The sequence below is a fragment of the Microcaecilia unicolor genome, chromosome 8 (assembly GCF_901765095.1).
Source record: "Microcaecilia unicolor chromosome 8, aMicUni1.1, whole genome shotgun sequence".
Taxonomy (NCBI): Eukaryota; Metazoa; Chordata; class Amphibia; order Gymnophiona; family Siphonopidae; genus Microcaecilia; species Microcaecilia unicolor.
The window spans coordinates 229,701,882-229,714,679 of NC_044038.1; the positions used below are offsets into that span (position 1 = coordinate 229,701,882).

At 49.3% G+C, this 12,798-nt stretch overlaps 1 long non-coding RNA gene across 1 annotated transcript; it reads left to right on the top strand.

Moving 5' to 3' along the window:
• The first annotated feature begins 3,408 nt into the window (after positions 1-3,408).
• Positions 3,409-9,994, top strand: LOC115475496. Its single transcript, XR_003943049.1, has 3 exons — positions 3,409-3,482; positions 3,974-4,061; positions 9,978-9,994. It is a non-coding gene; the product is annotated as an uncharacterized LOC115475496 (long non-coding RNA).
• The last annotated feature ends 2,804 nt before the right edge of the window (positions 9,995-12,798 follow it).

Genomic DNA, 12,798 nt, shown 5'->3' on the forward strand with positions numbered 1-12,798 from the left:
AGGACAAGTCCATAGACCGCTATTAAATGGACTTGGAAAAATTCCGCATTTTAGGTATAACTTGTCTGGAATGTTTTTACGTTTGGGGAGCGTGCCAGGTGCCCTTGACCTGGATTGGCCACTGTCGGTGACAGGATGCTGGGCTGGATGGACCTTTGGTCTTTCCCAGTATGGCACTACTTATGTACTTATGTACTTATGTACTTCTCATAGGCGTAGTTTGACTGTTTCATTTGGGGGGGCAAAGAATGGGCGGAGCATATTAGCATATCATTTGCATATATAAATATGCAAATGAATATGCTAATATGGAGGAAGGAAATGAAATTTACAGGCAAAATATCACAGATGCACATTTCAAAAAGCTGACACATTTCAATTAATAAATTATGAATAAAATACTTTTATTTACCTTTGTTGTCTGATCATTTAGTTTTTCTATTCGCTTTGATCCCAGTGTCTTCTGTTTTATGCAGTGTCTTCTTTCCAGTAGGCTTCCCTCTGCTCCCCACCCTCCCAGTCCCATCCATCTCTTGCTCCTTCCCTCTGCTCCCCAACCCTCCCAGTTCCATCCATCTTCTGTTCCTTCCCTCTGCTCACCATCCCTCCGTCCCATCCATCTTCTGCTCCTTCCCTCTGCTGTGCCTGACCTCTCCCAATCCCATCCATCTCCTGGTCCATCCCTCTGCTTCCCACCCCACCCAGTCCCATCCATCTCCTGCTCCTTCCCTGTGCTTCCCACCCCTCCCAGTCCCATTCATCTCCTGCTCCTTCCCTGTGCTTCCCACCCCTCCCAGTCCCATTCATCTCCTGCTCCTTTCCTCTGCTTCCCACCCCTCCCAGTCCCATTCATTTCCTGCTCCTTCCCTCTGCTTCCCACCCCTCCCAGTCCCATTCATTTCTTGCTCCTTCCCTCTGCTTCCCACCCCTCCCAGTCCCATTCATCTCCTGCTCCTTTGCTCTGCTTCCCACCCCTCCCAGTCATCTCCTGCTCCTTCCCTCTGCTTCCCACCCCTCCCAGTCCCATTCATTTCTTGCTCCTTTCCTCTGCTTCCCACCCCTCCCAGTCCCATTCATCTCTTGCTCCTTCCCTCTGCTTCCCACCCCTCCCAGTCCCATCCCTCCCAGTCCCATTCATTTCTTGCTCCTTCCCTCTGCTTCCCACCCCTCCCAGTCCCATTCATCTCCTGCTCCTTTGCTCTGCTTCCCACCCCTCCCAGTCCCATTCATCTCCTGCTCCTTCCCTGTGCTTCCCACCCCTCCCAGTCCCATTCATCTCCTGCTCCTTTCCTCTGCTTCCCACCCCTCCCAGTCCCATTCATTTCCTGCTCCTTCCCTCTGCTTCCCACCCCTCCCAGTCCCATTCATTTCTTGCTCCTTCCCTCTGCTTCCCACCCCTCCCAGTCCCATTCATCTCCTGCTCCTTTGCTCTGCTTCCCACCCCTCCCAGTCATCTCCTGCTCCTTCCCTCTGCTTCCCACCCCTCCCAGTCCCATTCATCTCCTGCTCCTTTCCTCTGCTTCCCACCCCTCCCAGTCCCATTCATTTCCTGCTCCTTCCCTCTGCTTCCCACCCCTCCCAGTCCCATTCATCTCCTGCTCCTTCCCTCTGCTCCCCACCCCTCGCAGTCCCATTCATTTCTTGCTCCTTCCCTCTGCTTCCCACCCCTCCCAGTCCCATTCATCTCCTGCTCCTTTGCTCTGCTTCCCACCCCTCCCAGTCCCATTCATCTCCTGCTCCTTTGCTCTGCTTCCCACCCCTCCCAGTCCCATTCATCTCCTGCTCCTTCCCTGTGCTTCCCACCCCTCCAGTCCCATTCATCTCCTGCTCCTTTCCTCTGCTTCCCACCCCTCCCAGTCCCATTCATTTCCTGCTCCTTCCCTCTGCTTCCCCACCCTCCCAGTCCCATTCATTTCTTGCTCCTTCCCTCTGCTTCCCACCCCTCCCAGTCCCATTCATCTCCTGCTCCTTTGCTCTGCTTCCCACCCCTCCCAGTCATCTCCTGCTCCTTCCCTCTGCTTCCCACCCCTCCCAGTCCCATTCATCTCCTGCTCCTTTCCTCTGCTTCCCACCCCTCCCAGTCCCATTCATCTCCTGCTCCTTCCCTGTGCTTCCCACCCCTCCCAGTCCCATTCATCTCCTGCTCCTTTCCTCTGCTTCCCACCCCTCCCAGTCCCATTCATTTCCTGCTCCTTCCCTCTGCTTCCCACCCCTCCCCAGTCCCATTCATTTCTTGCTCCTTCCCTCTGCTTCCCACCCCTCCCAGTCCCATTCATCTCCTGCTCCTTTCCTCTGCTTCCCACCCCTCCCAGTCCCATCCATCTCCTGCTCCTTCCCTCTGCTTCCCACCCCTCCCAGTCCCATCCATCTCTTGCTCCTTCCCTCTGCTTCCCACCCCTCCCAGTCCCATCCATCTCTTGCTCCTTCCCTCTGCTCCCCACCCCTCGCAGTCCCATCCATTTCTTGCTCCTTCCCTCTGCTTCCCACCCCTCCCAGTCCCATTCATCTCCTGCTCCTTCCCTCTGCTCCCCACCCCTCGCAGTCCCATCCATCTCTTGCTCCTTCCCTCTGCTCCCCACCCCTCGCAGTCCCATCCATCTCTTGCTCCTTCCCTCTGCTTCCCACCCCTCCCAGTCCCATTCATCTCCTGCTCCTTCCCTCTGCTCCCCACCCCTCGCAGTCCCATCCATCTCTTGCTCCTTCCCTCTGCTTCCCACCCCTCCCAGTCCCATTCATCTCCTGCTCCTTCCCTCTGCTTCCCACCCCTCCCAGTCCCATTCATCTCCTGCTCCTTCCCTCTGCTTCCCACCCCTCCCAGTCCCATCCATCTTCCCTCTGCTCCCCCCCCCCCAGCGAGGTCCAAGATGGTGACTCCGTTTACCCCCTCTCTTCCTCCCTCCCTCCCTCCCTCCGGTGCAGGCAACAGTCTTCAGCTTTTTCAGCGTTCCTGGCAGCGGTAGCGATGTACACGCTGCCTTCGGTCTGCCCCGGAAGCCTTCTCTTCAAGTTCCTGTTTCCACCTATGCGGGAACAGGAACTTGAAGAGAAGGCTTCGGGGCAGAGCCAAAGGCAGCGTGTACAACGCTACCGCTGCCAGGAACGCTGGAAGACTGCTGCCTGCGCCTGAGGGAGGGAGGAAGAGAGAGGGGTAGACGGACACGCTCCTCTCCGTCCGCTTGGCTTCCCTGCCCTCTCTGTCTGCGTCCCGCCCGAAAGGAAATGACGTCAGAGGAAGGCGGGACGCAGATAGAGAGGGCAGGGAAGCCAAGCGGACCGAGAGGAGCGCGTGCCTGCATGTGTTTTTTTTTTGTTTTTTTTTTAACTAATGGCGCGGCGGCGCCTCGCGTCGTTTGGGGGGGCATTGCCCCCCCTCGCCCCCCCCAGTCTACGCCTATGGTACTTCTCCGTTTCCACAATCAGCGAAGAATCACAGCCTCCCTGAATTCCTGGCACAACGAAGCGATCCATAGCCCCGATTAAAGGTGATGAAGACGCCACAGGGCTTGGCCTTTGCCTTCCTCTCCGTTTAGGCATTTCTTTAATTCAGTATAGAAAAGTTAATAAGACGGGCTTAGGAGCTGCTTAGGAGCACATACAGGATAACGGTAGACGAGGTGATATTTACAGGGTTTTATACCAAAAAGAACAAAGATGGATATATCATTTACATACAACATTTCCCAATGGTCTGAGTGGCCCAATGGAATGGGAAGTGTTTTACTAACATTTTAATTGATTGAGGATTAAACACCTTTAATTGATTGTCTCGAGATACAGACTTTGCAGGAAGTGACGTCAATTCATAAAAATGTGCATCCGTCGGAGCGTCTTTATAAGCAGTCGCCATTTTGACTTGTTTTGTATGCAATATGGAAGATAAATGTTTATGCATATCCTCTCCTGATGAAGCAAAGAAACAGCGAGAGTGATTGAGAGTGCCTTTATAACTATAGTTCGTGGGAATGTTTTGAAGCTTCTTCGATATCATTCAAGATTTGAGATGCCATATGGATGTGAAGTATCTGCCTTTTGATTGAAGCTAAGTACTTCTGTAATATATGGTAAGATATATTAAATGTTTTTTCCTGGGGCTCTGGGGGGGGGGGGGGGGGGGGGCTGTTCCAGGGTTTTGGTGGATGGTGCTGGCTGGAAAAGGTTTAAAGTTAGTTTGGGAATTTTAATGGAGTTAGGTGAAGAAAGTGTGAGATGTTTCTTAAATATGTTTTTTTTAAACAAAAGAATAACCCATGATTAGGTGGGGAGTGTACTATAAAATGGTTCTTGCTGTTTTGTGTACAGGTTAGGTTAAAATTGACTTTAAAATTCTATATATAGTAAGTTTTGCATTAACTTCTATGGGGGGAAGGGGAAGCAACCTGGAGATTCAGTTAGGACAGCTAAGATTCTAAAACAGATAAGAAAAAAAAACTGTCTTTTTCTGACAAGCTGATTGGTTGAGGGATGTCAGATGTTCCTCTAGGGGGCGGGGGATGAGTTGCTAGGGAGACCGCTGAACTGGAGGAGAGAGCAGGCTGAGCGCACGGAGAGTGAGAGAAAAAAAAACGTTTGCTGGGTGTGTGAAATTTAAGAGAAAAAGTATAGATTTTATGGGTTTAAAGTGAAATAAGTGATTGGAAGAGTAATTTAGAGACAGGCTTGTGTGTACCAGTTTGAAAGTGAGTACTTAAATAAACAGACTGCCTTTTCATGGCTGCATTGCTGAATACATTTGGGGAAAACTGATGTGTTTTGGGTGAGGGAGAGCTGTACTAACAGAAAGCTGTGAGAAAGTTTAAACCATATTTAATTTGGTTTCGAGTGGAGAAAAGGTATGTTTCTGCATATAGTGAATGGAATGGTTAAGTTTGTGGGTGACTGGTAAGGGTGAGAGAGGCTGTGATTTGTGGTGGGAATTGTACTAAATGAGAAAGCCTATAAGGGTGTCAGGAATAAGGGTGTAAGGATTTAAAGTGCGACTACTACTACTACTACAAGGCGTACGCAGCGCTGCACAAACATAGAAGAAAGACAGTCCCTGCTCAAAGAGCTTACAATCTAATAGACAAAAAATAAAGTAAGCAAATCAAATCAATTAATGTGTACAGGAAGGAGGAGAGGAGGGTAGGTGGAGGCGAGTGGTTACAAGGAGGAGTGGAGTGGCCTAGTGGTTAGGGTGGTGGACTTTGGTCCTAGGAACTGAGGAACTGAGTTTAATTCTTGGCACAGGCAGCACCTTGTGACTCTGGGCCAGTCACTTAACCCTCCATTGCCTGCCGCACTGAGCCTGAGTGGGAAAGCGCGGGGTACAAATGTAACAAAAAAAAATAAAAACATGTGGTTACGAGTCAAAAGCAATGTTAAAGAGGTGGGCTTTCAGTCTAGATTTAAAGGTGGCCAAGGATGGGGCAAGACGTAGGGGCTCAGGAAGTTTATTCCAGGCGTAGGGTGCAGCGAGACAGAAGGCGCGAAGTCTGGAGTTGGCAGTAGTGGAGAAAGGAACAGATAAGAAGGATTTATCCATGGATCGGAGTGCACGGGAAGGGGTGTAGGGAAGGACGAGTGTGGAGAGATACTGGGGAGCAGCAGAGTGAGTACATTTATAGGTTAGTAGAAGAAGTTTGAACAGGATGCGAAAATGGATAGGGAGCCAGTGAAGCGACTTGAGGAGAGGGGTAGTATGAATAAAGTGACCCTGGTGGAAGACGAGACAGGCAGCAGAGTTTTGGACCGATTGGAGAGGGGAGAGGTGACTAAGTGGGAGGCCAGCAAGAAGCAGATTGCAATAGTCTAAACGAGAGGTGACAAGGGTGTGGATGAGGGTTTTAGTAGAGTGCTCGGAAAGAAAGGGGTGGATATGAGCAGAGAAGGAGAGAGAAGAGTCAAAGATGACCCCAAGGTTTCGAGCTGAGGAGACACAGAGAATGAGAGAGCCATCAACAGAAATACAAAACGGGGGGAGTGGGGAGGTGGGTTTGGGGGGAAAAATGAGAAGCTCGGTTTTGGTCATGTTTAATTTCAGGTGGCGTTGAGACATCCAGACAGCAATGTCAGATACGCACGCTGAAACTTTGGTTTGGATGCAAGGTGAGATATCAGGGGTAGAAAGGTAGATTTGGGAGTCATCAGCATAGAGATGGTAGGAAAAGCCATGGGATGAGATTAATGAACCAAGGGAAGAAGTGTAGATAGAAAAGAGGAGGGTACCAAGAACAGAACCCTAAGGTATGCCGACAGGCAGAGGGATAGAAGTAGAAGAGGATCCACCAGAGTGAACACTGAAGGTGCGGAGGGAGAGGTAGGAAAAGAACCAGGAAAGGACAGAGCCCTGGAATCCAAGTGAGGACAGGGTATGCTGTGATCGACAGTGTCAAAAGCAGCGGAAAGATCAAGAAGAATGAGGATGGAATAGAGACCTCTGGATTTAGCCAGTAATAGGTCATTGGAGACTTTAGTAAGCGCAGTTTAGGTTGAGTGGAGAGGCCGAAAACCAGATTGTAGTGGGTCAAGAATAGCATGTGAGGAGAGAAAATCAAGGCAGCGGCGGTGAACAGCGGTGGTGAATTTCTCTCAAGTAATTTGGAGAAAAGGGAGGAGGGAGATGGGTCAGTAATTAGAGGGACAAGTAGGGTCGAGTGAAGGCTTCTTAAGGAGAGGTGTTACCACAGCATGTTTAAAGGCAGTAGGGACAGTTGCAGTCTGCTGCCCCTCACTATCTTTCTACCCTCATCTCCCCTTACGTTCCCGCCCGTAACCTCCGTTCACAGGATAAATCCCTCCTCTCAGTACCCTTCTCCACCACCGCCAACTCCAGGCTCCGCTCATTCTGCCTCGCCTCACCCTATGCTTGGAACAACCTTCCTGAACCCTTACGCCAAGCCCCCTCCCTGCCCGTCTTCAAGTCTTTGCTTAAAGCCCACCTCTTCAATGCTGCGTTCGGCACCTAACCATTACCGTTCAGTGAATCCAGACTGCCCCAATTTGACTGCCCCTATCGGACCGACGTTCACTTGTCTATTAGATTGTAAGCTCTTTGAGCAGGGACTGTCTCTCTTTGTTAAATTGTACAGCGCTGCGTAACCCTAGTAGCGCTCTAGAAATGTTAAGTAGTAGTAGTAGTATTAGGTTGAGAATGTGACTGATAAAAGGAATATGAGCAGGTGAGATGGCATTAAGAAGGTGGGTGGGAATGGGATCTGAGGAACAGGTGGTACATTTTGAGGAAGAAAGGAGAAGTGTAGTTTCCTCTATAGTAACTTCAGGAAAGGAGGAAAAGGAATGAGGGGAAGGAGAGAGAGGGGAATGGACTAGTGGAGGGAGAGGTGGCAAGGTAGAGAATTCAAGATTTATCTTTTGAACCTTGTCGTGAAAGAATTCAGCAAGGGTCTGAGGAGATAATGAAGGGGGACTTGGGGGAGGGGGCACCTTGAGGAGAGTTCATTGTGGTGAAGAGAAGTCGAGAGTTAGAGCCAAGAGAGTTGGTCAGTTGGATATAATAATCCTGTTTGGCGCGTAAAAGAGCAGATTGGAAGGAGGTCAGCATGAACTTAAAGTGTAAGAAATCAGCAAGGGCCCAAGATTTCCACCAGAGGCGTTCGGTGGAGCGGGTACAGGAACGTAGGTAGCGGATATTAGAAGTCAGCCAAGGTTGGGGTTTTGTACGCCTTATAGGGCGGGTCATCAAAGGTGCAAGAGTGTCTAAGGCAGAGGATAGAGTATTGTTGTAAGAAGAAACAGCCTCGTTGACAGACGTGGATGGTGCCACAGTAGAGAGGAGGTTTGAAACACGGGAGGATAGAGATGAAGGGTCAATATCGTGAAGATTCCTAGATAAATTAGATAAGATAGAACGGGACTGAGAGGGAGGAGATTTAAGTGTGAAAGTTATAAGATGGTGATCAGAGAGGGGAAGATCAGAGGCAAGGAAACTAGAGGGTGAACAGTTGGAGGAGAAGATGAGATCAAGACAGTGACCATTTTGATGAGTGGGGGAGGTGGAGCATAGTTGGAGATTAAAGGAGGATGTTAAAGCGAGTAACTTGGAATTATAAGAGTTGGAAGGATCATTAGCAAGAATATTAAAGTCACCAAGGATGAGAGAGTGGGAGAAAGGATCATGGAAGAAGGCAAGCCAGGCATGAAAGTCACTGAGAAAGGATGAAAGGGACTTATCAGGGGGACTATAAATGACTGCTATTTGAAGAGGCAGAGGAGAGAAAAGGCGGATAGAGTGGACTTCAAAGGAGGAAAAACAGTGAGATTGAGGTGGAAGAAGGGGTTGAAATCTGGAGGAGGGAGAGAGAAGTAGTCCAACACTGCCCCCGCGACCAGCAGGGCGAGGAGTATGTGAAAAAAGATAACCGCCATGGCAGAGGGCTGCGACTGAAGCAGAGTCATCAGGGCAGAGCCAGGTTTCTGTTATGGCGAGCAGATGGAGGTGACATGAGATAAAGAGGTCCTGGATATAGGGGAGTTTGTTACAGATAGAGCGGGCATTCCATAGGGCACAAGAGAAGGGCAGAGAAGAGGAGGGGAGTAGAGGAATAGAGATGAGGTTAGAGAGGTCACGGTGAGATCTGTAGAGTTGGGATAATAGTTGGTGAGGAGGGCCAGGATTGGGATTGATGTCACCAGCTGAGAGTAAGAGAAGGAGTAAAAGAGAGCGGAGGAGAGTAGGAGAGGTGTGGCCACGAAGGCGTCGAAGGCGAGAGGTATTTAGGTGGAATGGGGAAGGCAAAATGGAGGGAAGAAAGAGACGGAGATTAAAAGCCAAGAGGGAGGAAGAGGGGAGGAGAGAAGGTGAGTTGATGAAGTCGATGGATGGGCAGTGAGTTCCTGTAGTGGGAGAGAGGTAGGGCGGGGTGAGGGAAAAGATTAGGAAGGGACAGGGCTAGGAAGAGAATGTGATAGGGGCCATAAACGACTGAGGTACTTTAGCAACTGGGAAGAAGAATAGATGTAAAGAGAAAAATGCCCCGGCTCGCAGCACCTAGAGCGGAGGCCCTGAGTGGACTTAGGTGACACCCCGGAGAAGGCTGTAAGGATATGCAGATGAGCTGCAAGTCCTCCACAGCACTTGAAAGGCAGCCGGTGGTAGAGCTGGGCACCTCTCTGCTGAGGAAAGGTTACCAGGGGTTAGGCCGAAGCCAGCATTCCTTCCCCTGAGGGTCGCCTGATCCTAGCCAAAAACACCTGGAAACTCTGTGTACTTGGAGCGAGGGCCCTGGGAAGATCGGGGTGGACCTGGAGTCACCCCAGATACAGCTGTGAGGAAATGCAGAAGGGCTGCAAGTCCTCCACAGCACCTGGTGGGAGCGCTGGGCACCTTGAGCGGAGGCCATGAGTGGATTGGAGTGGGCCTGGGTGTCACCCCGGAGAAGGCTGTAAGGATATGCAGATGAGCTGCAAGTCCTCCACAGTACCTGAAAGGCAGCCGGTGGTAGAGCTGGGCACCTCTCTGCTGAGGAAAGGCTTACCAGGGGTTAGGCCGAAGCCAGCATTTCTCCCCCTGAGGGTCGCCTTCAACCTCCCCCTGTGACAGAGGGGAGGTTGAAGGTGAATTTTAATATTTGGAAAAAGAAACTTTTAGGCTGTGTCTGTGGGGAAGGTGTGTTGTTTGTGAGAGTTCTGAGTTCAGTGCAGGGTTTGGAATCAGACTGCAGATTAAAGAAAATCCAGCACTTTTGCATGAGTGTGCTGTATTCTCAAGATTGATTTGATAGCTATGCAGGGTAAAGTTATGTATTTATTGTGAAATCTGTGAGATGGAATGTTTGAATCACCATTTGAATATGGAATGGGTCACTATCACAAAGAGTTAGCAGTCCTGGTTTACTCCATTACCAGTATATACTTGTAGCTCTCTTTTCCTGTTAATATTCTAGATGAGGTTGTTATGAAATCTGGAACCAGCTGCCAGTCCTATGATTTAGCTAATACATTTTTGATAGGTCCCCCCCCCCCCTCCTTATCTCCACCAGGCTGCTGCAGTGTCCAGAAAACTAAAACCAAAGATGTTGAAAATGTGGAGTTTGGCCATTTTCTTGGGTCTGTTTGCTTATCTGCTCCTGTGAATGGTGAATGTGATGCGAAAAAAGTGGAAGACTGTAAGTATAAACGAAAGAAAGAAAGAAAGAAAGAAAGAAGAAGAAAGAAAGAAAGAAGAAAGAAAGAAATGTTCCTTGGAATTCAGAAAAAAGTGTCAAAGTTTCTACTCAGTGGCAAAAAAACCCCACAGGGGTCCTTTTACTAAGGTGCACTGAAAATGGACTGCACTTGTGTAAGGCACAAGGTTTCGGCGTGCAGATCCATTTTTCAGCGCGCCTGTAAAAAGGTCGTTCTTAATATTTGCCAAAAATGGGCATTGGGCAAATAAAAATTGGTGTCCATTGACTTACGGGTAAGGTCTCACGTGTTAACCATGCGGTGATCATCTACACGCGTAAAATGACAATTACCGTTAAAAGACAAATTACCACCTGGGCCATGCGGTAGCTGGGTGGTAACTGCAAATTGATGTGTGTTGGGCACACGTAGGCACCTACCCAACTTAGTAAAAGTGCCCCTAAGTGGGAACAACCAAAACAAACAAACAAAAACAGAAAACTGATAGTCCAAGAATTTCCAAGATGCAAATTTTTATTGTAAAATAACTTATGATGTACATTACTCTTAGATGTTTGTTTTACAGGTTGAATGGCTTCTTCCCATTTTTATACTGTAAACCACCTTCTACTACTACTACTAGTACTACTACTTATCATTTCTATAGCGCTACTAGAAGTACGCAGCACTGTACACTTGAACACGAAGAGACAGTCCCTGCTCAACAGAGCTTACAATCTAATTAGGACAGACAAACAGGACAAATAAGAGATAAGGGAATATTAAAGTGAGGATGATAAAATAAGGGTTCTGAACAAGTGAGTAAGAGTTAGGAGTTAAAAGCAGCATCAAAAAGGTGGGCCAGAGATGGAGCTTGATGTACCAGCTGCATCAAGTCTATGGTGCAGCAAGATAAAAGGAACAGAGTCTGGAGTTAGCAGTGGAGGAGAAGGGTGCAGAGAAGAGAGATTTACCTAGTGAACAGAGTTCCCGGGGAGAAGTGTAGGGAGAGATGAGAGTGGAGAGGTACTGAGAAGCTGCAGAGTGAATGCACTTATATGCAGTGGTATGCTGGAGCCGGCTCGCACCGGCTCTGCAGAGCCGGTTGTTAATTTCTGAAGAATTTTGCGAGCCGGTTGTTCAGCTGAAGGACGGGACAAAGTTTTTTTTCCCCTGGATGGAGGCACGCATGCCCGCCCTGCACACACCAGCTGTCACCTGATATTGGTGGCAGCCCTGCCTCCTCGTGTTGCATTGGGCTGGTTCCGGTGGCGTACCGAGGGCGGGGTGGGGGGGCAGACCAGCCGGGTGTAAGCCAATAACTTCTGCTGAATCTGCTCCGTCCGTGCTGCACTGGCGCGCGCCTTACCTCTGCGGCTCACTTGTCTCCTCCCAGCGGCTCCCCAGTCCTCTTGCTCTCTTTCCGCCTCGCCAGTGTGCCCTTCCTACTGCAGTAGCGGCTCCTCCCAGCTCCTCTCGCTCTCTCCGCCTCTCCGGTTGAGTCCCGTCCATCTTCTACATCATGACGCCTTCCTCCCCGTGCGGCACCCTGCGCGCCAAGACTGTAACGGCTCCTGCAGCAGGTGTTCGGCTCCTCTGTCCATCCCAGATCGCGGCCGACCGCAGAAGCTAGTAGCGCCTCCTTCTCTTCTGCTTCCTGCTAGTGCACAGTCCTCCTCCACCACCCCTGCTGGCCACCAGTCTATAGTCGTCCTCCTCGTCAGACCAGGTAATTAGGCTCCGCGGGCCGCAGCACAATCTAATATTTCATCGCATTTTCTGCAAGTTTGAAAGAGCAGCAAGGAAAGGAAGAACGGGGGGGTGGGGGGAGCAAGATAGCTTAATAATAATAAGAAGAAAGAACACTACTCTGGATGGGAGAGAAAGGGCAATGGCAATGGGCATGAATGGCTAAATTTCAGTGAGGATATCCTGTTTCCTGATGTCTGGGTTCGTCTTACTGTTGTTGTTGTAATCTACCATGGGAAGCCTGGTGTTATAAAGTTGATGGAATGTATTGAAATTAAATGGAAGTAGAGAATTAAACTCTCCTTTCATTGGGGCACACATGGAAACAGATCTTCATCTGTTTTATAGAAGTTTACCTTTTTACACAAATGGATTATTCTGTTTTGAACATGTTTCAGGGGGAAGTGGTTTTATTAGTCAAAATAAATATTTTGTTTCATGCAGATCTCTTTTGTTTATACATGATAAATGGGTTATATAAGCCCCTAATGCAGCCCATATTGGTTTTCTTATATTTTTTTCTTGTGATAACTTATACTATGCGAAAACGGAAAACTCATCTCTGTCTGGTCGGTAATAGAAGAAGCTCATTGTGAACACTATCCACCCTAAAAGGTTGTTTTGTGGCTGTACATGAAGAATTGTGATATTGAATAAATAAGCGTATGTGTAGTGTGCCTGCACGTGTAGGGGGGGAGAGAAATGTGTTGTGCCCCCCCTCCACCCAAATTGCAGGGCTGGCTATGCCCGGAGAGAGAGCCTGTTGTTAAAATTTACCAGCTAACTCTCTCCCCGGGAATAGCCAGCTCTACAATTTTTTTAGGGGGGGGGAGCTTGTAGAGGTAGACGGGGGCACAGAAGTGGATGGGGGGGGGGGGGGCGCAGAGGTGGACGGGGGGGCACAGAGGTGTACTGGGGAGAGAGCCTATTGTTAAAAATTTACCAGCA